This window comes from Eubalaena glacialis, chromosome 3 (genome assembly GCF_028564815.1).
Source record: "Eubalaena glacialis isolate mEubGla1 chromosome 3, mEubGla1.1.hap2.+ XY, whole genome shotgun sequence".
Classification (NCBI taxonomy): Eukaryota; Metazoa; Chordata; class Mammalia; order Artiodactyla; family Balaenidae; genus Eubalaena; species Eubalaena glacialis.
In genome coordinates, this window is record NC_083718.1 from 44,248,571 (window position 1) to 44,263,317 (window position 14,747).

Sequence of the window (14,747 nt, forward strand, 5' to 3'; positions counted from 1 at the left end):
GATAAACAAGAACAAACATTTCAAGTGTCTCCTTTTCTTCTTTTCTTTGTATTTGTATTTTTTCCTTTGAAATGGGAAGAAAAATTATATGATTTGGCAATTTCCTATTCCTACCGCAGTGACACTGGATTACATTTTGGGGAACAAGGGGAGGAGGTGCAGGAGATTTATAATTCAGTGATCAAATCCTCTGGTGATTCACTTCACAAGAAAACAGTTCTTTATAAAAACAAGCTGCTCAAATGCTAGAAAACCCTGCCACTATGTCACCTTTGCTCTTCTCTTTTAGGGAAACTGGACTTCCAGTAACTATACTTTCACTGATCTTTCTCAGAAGGTGGTCATGTAGGCTGCTGGTAGGGCTAGAGAAAGGAACATTTAAGGCAGAGACCCCTGTGTTTACCAGAAAACAGTCATTATGTCAGGCACTGTTCCAGGCACTGGGTACAGCAGTGGACAAAACAAAGATCCACACCTTAAGGAGCTCACATTCTAGAGGAGGGAGACAGACAATAAGCAAAACACAGATACTGCAAACTCTGACTGCACCAACAGAAACTCAGAGGCCCTTTTAATCTGGTTAAAGAGAAGCTCAAGAGAAAGTGAAACAGCTCCCATCCCTTGTGGGAGAAGGCTCCAGGCCAGCCGTGTGGCTGACAGGGTCTTGGTGCTCCGGCCGGGTGTCAGGCCTGTGCCTCTGAGGTGGGAGAGCCGAGTTCAGGACACTGGTCCACCAGAGATCTCCCGGTTCCACGTAATATCAAACAGCGAAAGCTCTCCCAGAGATCTCCATCTCAACGCTAAGACCCAGCTCCACTCAACGACCAGCAAGCTACAGTGCTGGACACCCTATGCCAAACAACTAGCAAGACAGAAACACAACCCCACCCATTAGCAGAGAGGCTGTCTAAAATCATAAGGTCACAGACACCCCAAAAGACACCACCGGATGCGGTCCTGCCCACCAGAAAGACAAGATCCAGCTTTATCCAACAGAACACAGGCACCAGTCCCCTCCACCAGGAAGCCTACGCAACCCACTGAACCAACCTCACCCACTGGGGGCAGACACCAAAAACAACGGGAACTACGAACCTGCAGCCTGTGAAATGGAGACCCCAAACACAGTAAGTTAAGCAAAATGAGAAGACAGAGAAACACACAGCAGATGAAAGAACAAGGTAAAAACCCACCAGACCAATCAAATGAAGAGGAAATAGACAGTCTACCTGAAAAAGAATTCAGAGTAATGATAGTAAAGATGATCCAAAATCTTGGAAATAGAATGGAGAAAATACAAGAAACGTTTAACAAGGATCTAGAAGAACTAAAGAGCAAACAAACAATCATGAACAACACAACAAATGAAATTAAAAATTCTCTAGAAGGGGTCAATAGCAGAATAACTGAGGCAGAAGAACGGATAAGTGACCTGGAGGATAAAATAGTGGAAATAATTACCGCAGAGCAGAATAAAGAAAAAAAGAATAAAATGAATTGAGGACAGTCTCAGAGACCTGTGGGACAATATTAAACACACCAACATTTGAATTATAGGGGTCCCAGAAGAGGAAGAGAAAAAAAAAGGGAGCTGAGAAAATATTTGAAGAAATAATAGTGGAAAACTTCCCTAACATGGGAAAGGAAATAGTCAATCAAGTCCAGGAAGCAAAGAGAGACCCACACAGGATAAACCCAAAGAGAAACATGCTGAGACACATATTAATCAAACTATCAAAAATTAAATACAAAGAAAAAATATTAAAAGCAGCAAGGGAAAAGCAACAAATAATATACAAGGGAATCCCCATAAAGTTAACAGCTGATCTTTCAGCAGAAACTCTGCAAGCCAGAAGGGAGTGGCAGGACATATTTAAAGTGATGAAAGGGAAAAACCTACAACCAAGATTACTCTACCCAGCAAGGATCTCATTCAGATTCGACGGAGAAATTAAAACCTTTACAGACAAGCAAAAGTTAAGAGAATTCAGCACCACCAAACCAGCTTTACAACAAATGCTAAAGGAACTTCTCTAGGCAGGAAACACAAGAGAAGGAAAAGACCTACAATAACAAACCCAAAACAACTAAGAAAATGGTAATAGGAACATACATACATATCGATAATTACCTTAAATGTAAATGGATTAAATGCTCCTACCAAAAGACATAGACTGGCTGAACGGACACAAAAACAAGACCCATATATATGCTGTCTACAAGAGACCCAATTCAGACCTAGGGACACATACAGACCGAAAGTGAGGGGATGGAAAAAGATATTCCATGCAAATGGAAATCAAAAGAAAGCTGGAGTAGCAATTCTCATATCAGACAAAATGACTTTAAAATAAAGACTATTACAAGAGACAAAGAAGGACACTACATAATGATCAAGGGATCAATCCAAGAAGAAGATATAACAATTGTAAATATTTATGCACCCAACATAGGAGCACCTCAATACATAGGCAAATGCTAACAGCTCTAAAAGAGGAAATCGACAATAACACAATAATAGTGGGGGACTTTAACACCTCACTTACACCAATGGACAGATCATCCAAAATGAAAATAAATAAGGAAACACAAGCTTTAAATGAGACATTAAACAAGATGGACTTGTTATTTATAGGGCATTCCATCCAAAAATAACAGAATATACTTTCTTCTCAAGTGCTCATGGAACATTCTCCAGGATAGATCATTTCTTGGGTCACAAATCAAGCCTTGGTAAATTTAAGAAAATTGAAATCGTATCAAGTATCTTTTCCAACCACAATGCTATGAGACTGGATACCAATTAGAGGAATAAAACTGTAAAAAATAGAAACACATGGAGGCTACACAATAAACTACTTAATAACCAAGAGATCACTGAAGAAATCAAAGAGGAAATCAAAAAATACCTAGAAACAAATGACAATGAAAACATGATGACCCAAAACCTATGGGATGCAGCAAAAGCAGTTCTAAGAGGGACGTTTATAGCAATACAATCCTACCTTAAGAAACAAGAAACATCTCAAATAAACAACCAAACCTTACACCTAAAGCAATTAGAGAAAGAAGAACAAAAAAACCCCAAAGTTAGCAGAAGAAAAGAAATCATAAAGATCAGAAATAAATGAAAAAGAAATGAAGGAAACAATAGCAAAGATCAGTAAAACTAAAAGCTGGTTTTTGAGAAGTAAACAAAATTGATAAACCATTAGCCAGACTCATCAAGAAAAAGAGGGAGAAGACTCAAATCAATAGAATTAGAAATGAAAAAGGAGAAATTACAGCAGATACTGCAGAAACACAAAAGATCATGAGAGATTACTACAAGCACCTATATGCCAATAAAATGGACAACCTGGAAGAAATGGACAAATTCTTAGAAATGCACAACCTTCCAAGACTGAACCGGGAAGAAATAGAAAATATGAACAGACCAATCACAAGCACTGAAATTGAAACTGTGATTAAAAATCTTCCAACAAACAAAAGCCCAGGATCAGATGGCTTCACAGGTGAATTCTATCAAACATTTAGAGAAGATCTAACACCTATCCTTCTCAAACTCTTCCAAAATATAGCAGAAGGAGGAACACTCCCAAACTCATTCTATGAGGCCACCATCACCCTGATACCAAAACCAGACAAAGATGTCACAAAGAAAGAAAACTACAGGCCAATATCACTGATGAACATAGATGCAAAAATCCTCAACAAAATACTAGCAAACAGAATCCAACAGCACATTAAAAGGATCATACACCATGATCAAGTGGGGTTTAACCCAGGAATGCAAGGATTCTTCAATATACACAAATCAATCAATGTGATAAACCATATTAACAAATTGAAGGAGAAAAACCATATGATCATCTCAATAAATGCAGAAAAAGCTTTTGACAAAATTCAACACCCATTTATGATAAAAACCCTCCAGAAAGTAGGCATAGAGGGAACTTGCCTCAACATAATAAAGGCCATATATGACAAACCCACAGCCAACATTGTTCTCAATGGTGAAAAACTGAAACTATTTCCTGTAAGATCAGGAACAAGACAAGGTTGTCCCCTCTCACCACTATTATTCAACATAGTTTTGGAACTTTTAGCCACAGCAATCAGAGAAGAAAAAGAAATAAAAGGAATCCAAATCGGAAAAGAAGTAAAGCTGTCACTGTTTGCAGATGACATGATACTATACATAGAAAATCCTAAAGATGCTACCAGAAAACTACTAGAGCTAATCAATGAATGTGGTAAAGTAGCAGGACACAAAATTAATGCACAGAAATCTCTTGCATTCCTATACACTAATGATGAAAAATGTGAAAGAGAAATTAAGGAAACACTCCCATTTACCATTGCAACAAAAAGAATAAAATACCTAGGAATAAACCTACCTAAGGAGACAAAAGAGCTGTATGCAGAAAACTATAAGACACTGATGAAAGAAATTAAAGATGATACAGACAGATGGAGAGATATACCATGTTCTTGGATTGGAAGAATCAACATTTTGAAAATGACTATACTACCCAAAGCAATCTACAGATTCAATGCAATCCATATCAAACTACCACTGGCATTTTTCACAGAACTAGAACAAAAAATTTCACAATTTGTATGGAAACACAAAAGACCCCGAATAGCCAAAGCAACCTTGAGAAAGAAAAACAGAGCTGGAGGAATCAGGCTCCCGGACTTCAGAGTATACTACAAAGCTACAGTAATCAAGACAGTATAGTACTGGCACAAAAACAGAAATATAGATCAATGGAACAGGATAGAAAGCCCAGAGATAAACGCATGCACCTACAGTCACCTTATTTGTGATAAAGGAGGCAAGAATATACAATGGAGAAAAGACAGCCTCTTCAATAAGTGGTGCTGGGAAAACTGGACAGCTACATGTAAAAGAATGAAATTAGAACACTCCCTAACACCATGCACAAAAATAAACTCAAAATGGATTAAAGACCTAAATGTAAGGCCAGACACTATCAAACTCTTGGAGGAAAACATAGGCAGAACACTCTATGACATAAATCATAGCAAGATCCTTTTTGACCCACCTCCTAGAGAAATGGAAATAAAAGCAAAAATCAACAAACGGGACCTAATGAAACTTAAAAGCTTTTGCACGGCCAAGGAAACCATAAACAAGATGAAAAGACAACCCTCAGAATGGGAGAAAATATTTGCAAATGAAGCAACTGACAAAGGATTAATCTCCAAAATTTACAAGCAGCTCATGCAGCTCAGTATCAAAAAACAAACAACCCAAACCAAAAATGGGCAGAAGTCCTAAATAGACATTTCTCCAAAGAAGATATACAGATTGCCAACAAACACATGAAAGGATGCTCAACATCACTAATCATTAGAGAAATGTAAATCAAAACTACAATGAGGTATCATCTCACACCAGTCAGAATGGCCATCACCAAAAAATGTACAAACAATAAATGCTGGAGAGGGTGTGGAGAAAAGGGAACCCCCTTGTACTATTGGTGGGAATGTAAATTGATACAGCCACTATGGAGAACAGTATGGAGGTTCCTTAAAAAACTAAAACTAAAAATAAATAAATAAATAAAATTAAAAAAAAAAAAAAAAAACTAAAAATAGAACTACCATACGATCCAGCAATCCCACTACTGGGCATATACCCTGAGGAAACCATAATTCAACAAGAGTCATGTACCACAATGTTCATTGCAGCTCTATTTACAACAGCCAGGACATGGAAGCAACCTAAGTGTCCATTGATAGATGAATGGATAAAGAAGATGTGGCACAGATATACAATGGACTATTACTCAGCCATAAAAAGAAATGAAATTGAGTTATTTGTAGTGAGCTGGGTGGACCTAGAGTCTGTCATACAGAGTGAAGTAAGTCAGAAAGAGAAAAACAAATACCGTATGCTAACACATATGTATGGAATCTAAAAAAAATAAATGGTTCTGAAGAACCTAGGGGTAGGACAGGAATAAAGACGCAGACGTAGAGAATGGACTTGAGCACAGGGGGAGGGGGAAGGGTAAGCTGGGACGAAGTGAGAGAGTGGCATGGATACATATACACTACCAAATGTAAAATAGACAGCTAGTGGGAAGCAGCCACATAGCACAGGGAGATCAGCTCGGTGCTTTGTGAGTACCTAGAGGGGTGGGATAGGGAGGGTGGGAGGGAGACGCAAGAGGGAGGAGATTTGGGGATATATGTATATGTATAGCTGATTCACTTTGTTATACAGCAGAAACTAACAGACCATTGTAAAGAAATTATACTCCAATAAAGACGTTAAAAAAAATAAAATATAAAAACTAAAAAAAAAAAAAAAAAAGCAAAACATAGTATTTAGATGGTGATTCAGTCTATGGAGAAATATAAAGCAGGGACAAGAAACGGACTTGTGAGGGGAGGTCAAGCAAGGTTTCCCTGAAGGAGATGGAAGAGCTGTTCAGGCTCCATGAACAGCAAATTCAAGAGCCCCACGGGACTGTGTCTGGCCGCTCCAGAAACTGTAGGAGACTGAAGTGGAGTGAGGAAGGGCTGGATACCACGAGGTGAGGTCAGAAAGGCAAAGGGCCAGGTCACACAGGGCCACCTGGACTATTAGCTTTTACTGGAATTGAGATTGGAAAACGTTGGAGGCTTTTGAACAGAGGTGTGACATGATCTGACTTAAGTTTTTACAGGATCTCTTTGGGCACTGTGTTAAGAACAGACTGAAAGGGGCAGGGAAGAAAGAGGAGGTGATGGCAACAATCCAGGAGAGCATGGATGAGGGCTTGGAAGATGTTGAGAGCGGGGGAGGCTGAGGCCAATTTGCCAGGAAGTCAGTGAGCGTAAGCTTCAAGGCTCCTCACTTGGACAGGTTCCTTTCAAGGCCCAGAAGGGGCCTTGGTAACGTGTTCACGTGGTGATAGGTTGTAATAAAATTTGCAAAACTGGGATATTTCAACCACAAATGGTTAAGACCACTGTCTCTTTTCCACCCCAACTTCCCCTCAGTCCCCTCAAGTCTGGTGGTATTGAAGTGGTTGCGGGCATTTGGGGGAAGGTTTAATCAGAGACATATTTTTATATTGGGATACAGGGATATGGTTTGCAGTCACTTTTGTCAAGTCCTATTATTGCTTACTGTATGGCTTCCAGGAATATTCCTACTGCCCTCCATGCTAGCTCACCTGACAAGGTATGTTGTACTGAGACATGAACATTCCTACACTGCCAGGCACCAAACTTATATCAGTGGTGGAAGAGAAACAAGGTTTGAAACGCACAGCCCCAGAAGCTAATCTCTGAAAATTCTTCAGATCATCACACATGTAAAATGGTAAGCAGAAGATTCAGCTTTTGTTTATGTCTAGTCAAAATAGCATTCTCTCCTGCCAGGAATGAAATCAACCCTACAGCTTATACAATAATAAATGTACCATAAGGGATTTTTTTCTTTGTTAATGGGAGTGATATATTTGATAAAGCTTGAATATGACATTTTAACTGCTATTTGGAAATATCTTCTGGAACATTTTCAATACAAGAGAGTACAGGGACTTCCCTGATGGTCCAGTGGTTAAGACCTGGCCTTCCGATGCAGGAGGTGCAGGTTCAATCCCTGGTCAGGGAGCTAAGACACCACATGCCTCACTGCCAAAAAACCAAAACGTAAAACAGAATCAGTGTTGTAACAAATTCAATAAAGACTTTAAAAATGGTCCACATCAAAAAAAAAAAAAAATCTTAAAAAGAAAAAAAGAGTACAGACTTCTGATTTTTTTCTTATAGGGAGGACACTATTCTTTCTCATCTCTAAATTCATTTATGTATAGGGTGGGAAGTTAGATGAAAGGGGTGACGGGAATAAGAGGTACAAACTTCCAATTATAAAGTAAACAAGTCACAGGGAGGTTAACTTATAGCATAAGGAATATATACAATAATACTGTAATAAGTTTGTGTGGTGTCAGATGGTTACTAGACTTATCATGATCATTTTGTAATGTATTTAAATGGCGAATCACTATGTTGTACACCAAAACTCACATAATATTGTATATCAACTATATTTCAATCAAAATAAATAATTTTAAAAATCAATTCATTTATGGATTAAAGAATTGAGAGAAAAAGATACATAAAATTAGTGAAATGTAAAAAAGAGATAAAGATAAGTAATTAAAATCAATAGAAATTTTTCTGACATCAATAAGCAAATTATAACAACACATTTCAGATTATACTGGAAGCAGTAATTCATTCAGAGGAAAAGATAATGTCAAATGGAAACAATGAACAGGCTCTTGGATTGTCTGATGATCCAATAATGAGGTAGAGTACATTATATAATCACAAAAGAAAAACATTTACAATTCTTGCTGCTCTCATGTGAAATATTGACATTGATAAGGAAAATATGCCAGTACAATGAGGACATCGGTAACAAATTGGTTAATGAATGTCATCAGTTCTAAGAATATTTAAGATGAATCAATGGAAAAGAAAACATGAAATGTCCTGAAATACTACAACTCACACATTGACAAATTTAGAGGTTTTTCCAAATCTGACAACAATTCTAAAAAATTATATGACAATTACCAGTAACTTGTTGTGAGGCTGAAAGAAATTATCTGAATATTTTTTAATCAAATTTTTATCCATCACATGGAAGGACTGAATTATCTTTCTGGTCTATAGAAAATGATATTACAGAAGCATTGTCTTATGAAAAGAACAAAAAATGTGCACTTAAAAGGTGAGAAAAAAGTATTATAAAGGTATGTCAGGAAGGTAATTAATAAAAATATGGTATTTTTCTTAATTTTTCTGATATTTTTGGTATTTGTCAGTTTTTTACATTTGTAATTTGTTGTAGGTTTTGTTTTGTTTTGTTTTGTTTTTCAGAATAAGAGAATTACTTTCCTAATTACAGCCTTGTTCGTCAACATTGTAGAAGAGGTAGGCAGGTAGTTGGCACCTAATAGTCAGCCAGCTAACTTTATAACCTTTAATATTTTTTTTTTATTCTGGTCATACATGATAGTAAACTCTAGACTCAATTGGAAAGCATATAGAAGAAAAAGACTCCCCATTATCCAATCACCCACCAGAGATAATTCTTGTTAATATTTTGGCATATTGTGGTGGTTAATTTTATGTGTCAGCTTGACTAGGGGAAAGGACACCCAGATAGCTGGTAAAACATTTTTTCTGGGTGTGTCTGTGAGGATGTTTTGGAAGAGATTACTATTTTATTCAGTAGACTGAGTAAAGAAAATCCACCCTCACCAATATGCGCAGGCATCATCTCATCTGTTGAGGGCCCAGCAGAACAAAACAGCAAAGGAAGGGCAAATTCCTTCTCTCTTCTTGAGCTAGGACATCTATCCTCTCCTACTCTTGGACATTGGAGCTCCTGGTTTGGGGCCTTTAGACTCCAGGACTTACACTAGCAACCCTCCAGTTCTCAGAGCTTGGGACCGGAACAAATGGTGGAATTTTAGGCTCTAGCTCTATGGCCCTAAAAGTGGGGAAAAGATTTGGGAAGAATCCTTAATCTCATTATGTTAGCTTGTTATCTTATTCCTTCTTGTAGAATTGGCACTGACAAAGGAAAGAGGAAAAAAGAAAAAGGCCAAAGGAGAAAAAGGGGAAAAAACGAGACAGAAAAAAGAAAAGTTACTTGTGGTGGGGTGCCAGTGAGTGACTTTGGCCCAGATGCCAAAGAAGGTTCTGGAATAGAGGCTGGAAAATTTAAGGGACTGGGTTTTATATCCTTGTTCTGTCTGTCTGTGTATCTATCTGCCTTTCTCTGTCTCTCTGTCTCATCTCTGCAGCTCCACCTACCTCCTGGTCATGGCCGCCCTGAGCTCCACCCTCCATCCTTGGCCTGGCTCCTCTCATTCTGGGTCTTTCCAATTTGTCTTTCTGCACTGAGACCTCCCTCCTGGGCCTCTCTTCCGGGATATCTCACAGACACTTCAGCCTCACGTGATCCCTACTAAGTTTATCATCCACCCAAAGACACTCCTCTGTGTGCCCTGGCCCCCAGTCTGGGCCAACAGCTGCTTAGTCGCCCAGCAGAGAGCATGAGGGCATCTTCCACAGCCCCCACCCCCAGTCAATCTCTAAGGCTACATCAGGGCTGATCCAGGGTTTGTGAGGCCTGAAACTGACACCACTTGGGGCACCCTCTTTAAGAAAAATAATTCAAATTTGGATATTAAAATCAAGATGTAATTATAGTGAGAAAATAAATCTTAACAAAATACCACAAATGTGAGAAAAATTCAGAAAATGGCATACTTATTTTTTGTTAATGGCTAACATACTCCATATGATTTTATCTCAAATATTTTTCGGCTGCATACTCTTTGATCAAAAGCATATAACAATGCGTCAGAAACTTATTTTTATAGAGAGGATAAAAAGATCATTCAAGTCTTAACTAATTACAGTTAAAATAGTTTTTGCAAATTCTACAAAAACATATGACCACATGAACACGGGGCTATGACCCCTCTCCCTCCCAGGGCCTGGGAAGGGTCTAAGCTTACACTTCACTAGTTTCACCGTAAATCTATGTCTGCTCCTGTTTCCAAACATCTCTGGAATCCCTCCTTCCTTACATTTCTCCCTCCGCCACATCCTTTTTCTTCTGGACCATAGAACTGCCCTGTGATAGGTCTTCCTTCTCCTGCTCTCATCCATGATGGCCTCTAGTCCCTATAAAATGCAAATTTGTCACATGACTCCTGTATTTAAAACCTTTCCTTGGCTCCCCTTTGTCACTAGGATGAAGCACAGCAACTCCGCTTGGCCTCCATGGCTCTCTCTACCTCTCCAGCCTTCTCTTCCCCCTTGACCCACCTCACGCATTATGCACATGCAGTAGCATTGCTTGGGGTCCTCCAGACCACACCAAGATGTCTCCATTCTCTATGGCTTTTGTCCTTCTGCTTCCCTTTTGTTTTTTCCACACACATCCCCTTCCCACCCCTAACTCAGTTGGCCTGTTGGACATCTACTCCCTTTTCCAAAAGTAGCTTAAGCATCTCTCTCTCCATGAAGACTTTCCTTGACAATCAGAATTACCTACAAATCCTTTTTTCCTCCACTTCTCAACTTCTTTAGGAACTTTTTAAAAAACATTTATTTTCATAAGAAATACATGAATGGACACTTGTTTTAAAAAGAAGGGATTCAACTATTATAGACAAATTGAACGTGATCATTACCTCCAATTCCACCACCAGTTTGGTGTGTCTTTCCAGTTCTTATTCATATATTAGTTCCCTACTGTCTTCCCCTACTAGATTAGAAACCCTGTGAGAGCAAAGACAATGTCTCATGTATCCCTCTGTCCCCACTCCCCAACCCAGTGCCTAGTTGTAGGAATAAACAGCCCTAGAAATGAGGGCATTGAAGCACAGAGAGCTTAAGAAACTTGCCCAGATTACCAAGAAAAATGGCAGAGTTAGCATTCAGGCAGAGCATGCACTTACTAAAGGTTAATTGATTAATATATAATGAACATTTGCACTGGGGCAAGTGGCACTTGGATTAAAAGAGTTGCCCCCGCAGAAGGTCCAGCACAGACCATCAAGGCAGATGTGAGTGTGCTTAATGACTTACAGAAGCATCATGTTAGCATACTTCACAGAAAAATAAAGTAACTAATTTTCCTTTTTTCCTTCACTTTTGTTTTGTATGAAAAGACATCTACTGATAGTAAAATAGTGTTTTAACTAGTTATGCACTACTAGTACAATTTAGGGCAACCCTAAATTATGGCATACCATGGGAATTATAATAGCCTAGTATCTGAAGAGATTGCTCATTTTTGTCTTTAAAACAATGAATAAGACATTTGTGACTCACTTAAAAAAATAATTTCACTCATTTCCTGTAGGACCGACCACTTTTCTACAACTAATTTGTAATTTCCTTGGAGGCATCTCCAACTTCTTGTTGTGCCTAGCACACACTGGTCACAAATCCGCTGAATGAATAAACTATGAATGACTTTCCACTAGCACCATGGTAAACTTCATTAGAAAGAGAATAATACCTTTGGTATTCCCCCAAACACTCGAGATGGGTTTCTGGGGCTGTTTCAAGAAATCTCTTTTCTCTTTTCTCTTTTCTCTCTTAACAGTTGCCTGTGCTCTTGGCTTGTTGACAGCAGAAAGACCCTTAGGTGTGTGTAAGAAAGCTGCCCAAAGTCTGCTTCTCAAAAGGAGCTGAGATAGTTTTTATTTCCCTCCAGTAAACCTCAGGTACCCAAAATTGGATTAACCTTTATTCTTGGTTCCTTGTACTCTGTCATCATTGGTTCATGAATAGACTTCTTTTAATTATTTATTACTTATTTATTTATTAATAATATAGCAAACATCTCTAAACCCATCACCTAATCCAAAAACCAGAACACTGACAATCACTTTCATTTACTTTTTTGTTCATCCCTATTCCATTCCTCTCCCTACCCTGGCTATCCTAAATTTTATCATTTTGTTGTTTTTTTAATTAAACTTTTTTATTTTGAGATATTTGTAGATTTGCTTGTGATGAGATCCCACGTGCTCTTTACCCAGTTTCTCCCAGTGGTAAAATCTTGCAAACCTATAGTACAATACTGCAACCAGATATTGACGCTGATACAGTCGAGATACGGAACATTTTTTCCATCACCACAAGGATCACCCATATTTCCTTTTGGTATAGAAATCTCCATTTCTATAATTTTTTCATTTCAAGAGTGTTATATAAACATAGTCAGACAGTATATAATCTTTTAAGAGTCACTTTTGTTCACTCAGTATAATTCTCTGGAGATTCATCCATGTTGTTGCCTGGATCAGTAATAGTTCATTTTTGCTGTTGTTGTGGCCGAGTAGCATTCCATGGTATGGATGTACCACAGTTTATTTAACCATTCACACATTGACGGGCACCTGGGTTGTTTCCAGTTCTTGACTATTACAAATAAAGCTGCTATAAACATTTGTATACAAGATTTCATGTGAACATAAGTCTTAGCTTCTCAGGGAAAATGCCCAGGAGTGCAATTGCTGGGTCATATAGCAGTTGAATGTTTAGCTTTTAAAGAAACTGACAGTGTTTTCCAGAGTGGCTGAACCATTTTATTTTTATTTTTTTTAAGAGAAAAGTCTAATTTTTTTTTCACACCTTTATTGGAGTATAATTGCTTTACAATGCTGTGTTAGTTTCTGCTGTATAACAAAGTGAATCAGCTATTTGTATACATATATCCCCATATACCCTCCCTCTTGAGCCTCCCTCCCATCCTCCCTATCCCACCCCTCTAGGTCGTCACAAAGCATGGAGTTGATCTCCCTGTGCTATGCAGCCGCTTCCCACTTTGCTGAACCATTTTAAATTCCCACTGGCAATATATGAGTGAGATTGTTTCTTGGCATGTTCTCCAGCACATGCTGTTGTCACTGTTTTTTATTTTAACTATTCTGATAGATGTGTAATGATATCTTATTGTGGTTTTAATTTGCTTTTCCCTAATGGCTAATGATGTTGAATATCTTTTCATGTGTTTATTTGCCATCTGTATATGTTCTTCAGTGAACTGTCTCTTTATGTCTTTTATCCATTTTATAATTGGGTTGTTTGTTGGTTTGCTGTTAGTTTTGAGAGCTCTACATGTATACTAGATACTAGTCCTTTGTCAGATATACGGTTTGCAAATACTTTCTCCCACTCTGAAGCTTGTCTTTTCATTTTTTAACAAGTTCTTTTGCAGAACAAAATTGTTAATTTTAATGAAGTCAGATTTACCAATTTTTCTTTCTGTGGATCATGCTTTTGGCATCAAGTCTAAGAACTCTTTAACTATCCTTAGATCCTAAAGATTCTCTCTTATTTTTTCCCTAAATGTTGCATAGTTTTACATTTTATATTTAAGTGTGTGATCCATGTTAAGTTAATTTTTCTGTAAGGTGTGAGTCTTAGGTTGATGTTCATTTTTTTTTTTAATCTATTGATATCTAACTGCTCCAGTACCATTTAATGGAAAGGCTCTCTGTCTTCCACTGAATTGCTTTTGCATCACTATCAAAAATCAGCTGGGCATATTTGTATGAGTCTATTTCTGGGTTCTCTATTCTGTTCTACTTACATATGTATCTATCTCTCTGCCAATACCACAGTCTTGATTACTATAGCTATATAATAAATCTTGAACTTTGGTAGATTGATTCTTCCCACTTTCTTCTTCTTTTTCAAGGTTGTTTTAGCTATTCTAGTTTCTTTGTCTTTCCATACAAATTTTAGAATAATCTTGTGTATATCTACAAAAAAATCTTGCTGAGATTTTGACGGGAATTGCATTAAACCTATATAAAAATTTGGGGAGAATTGACATCTTTACCAGGTTGAGTCTTCCAATCCATGAGCACAGTATGTCTCTCCGTTTATTTAGATTTTTTCTTTCTTTCATCATCATTTAATAGCTTTTAGCATTCAAGTCCTTTACATGTTTTGTTAGATTAACACCTATTTCTCTCTTTTTTCTTTGAGTGGTTGTAAATGGTATTGTATTTTTAATTTCATGTGTTTATTTGATTTTTGTCAGTTTATCTTGTGTCCTGTGAACGTGCTGAACTCACCTATTAGTTTAGGAATTTTTTATAGATTCCTTGGGATTTTCTATGTAAACAATCATGTCATCTGCAAATAAGGGCAGTTTCATTTCTTCCTTT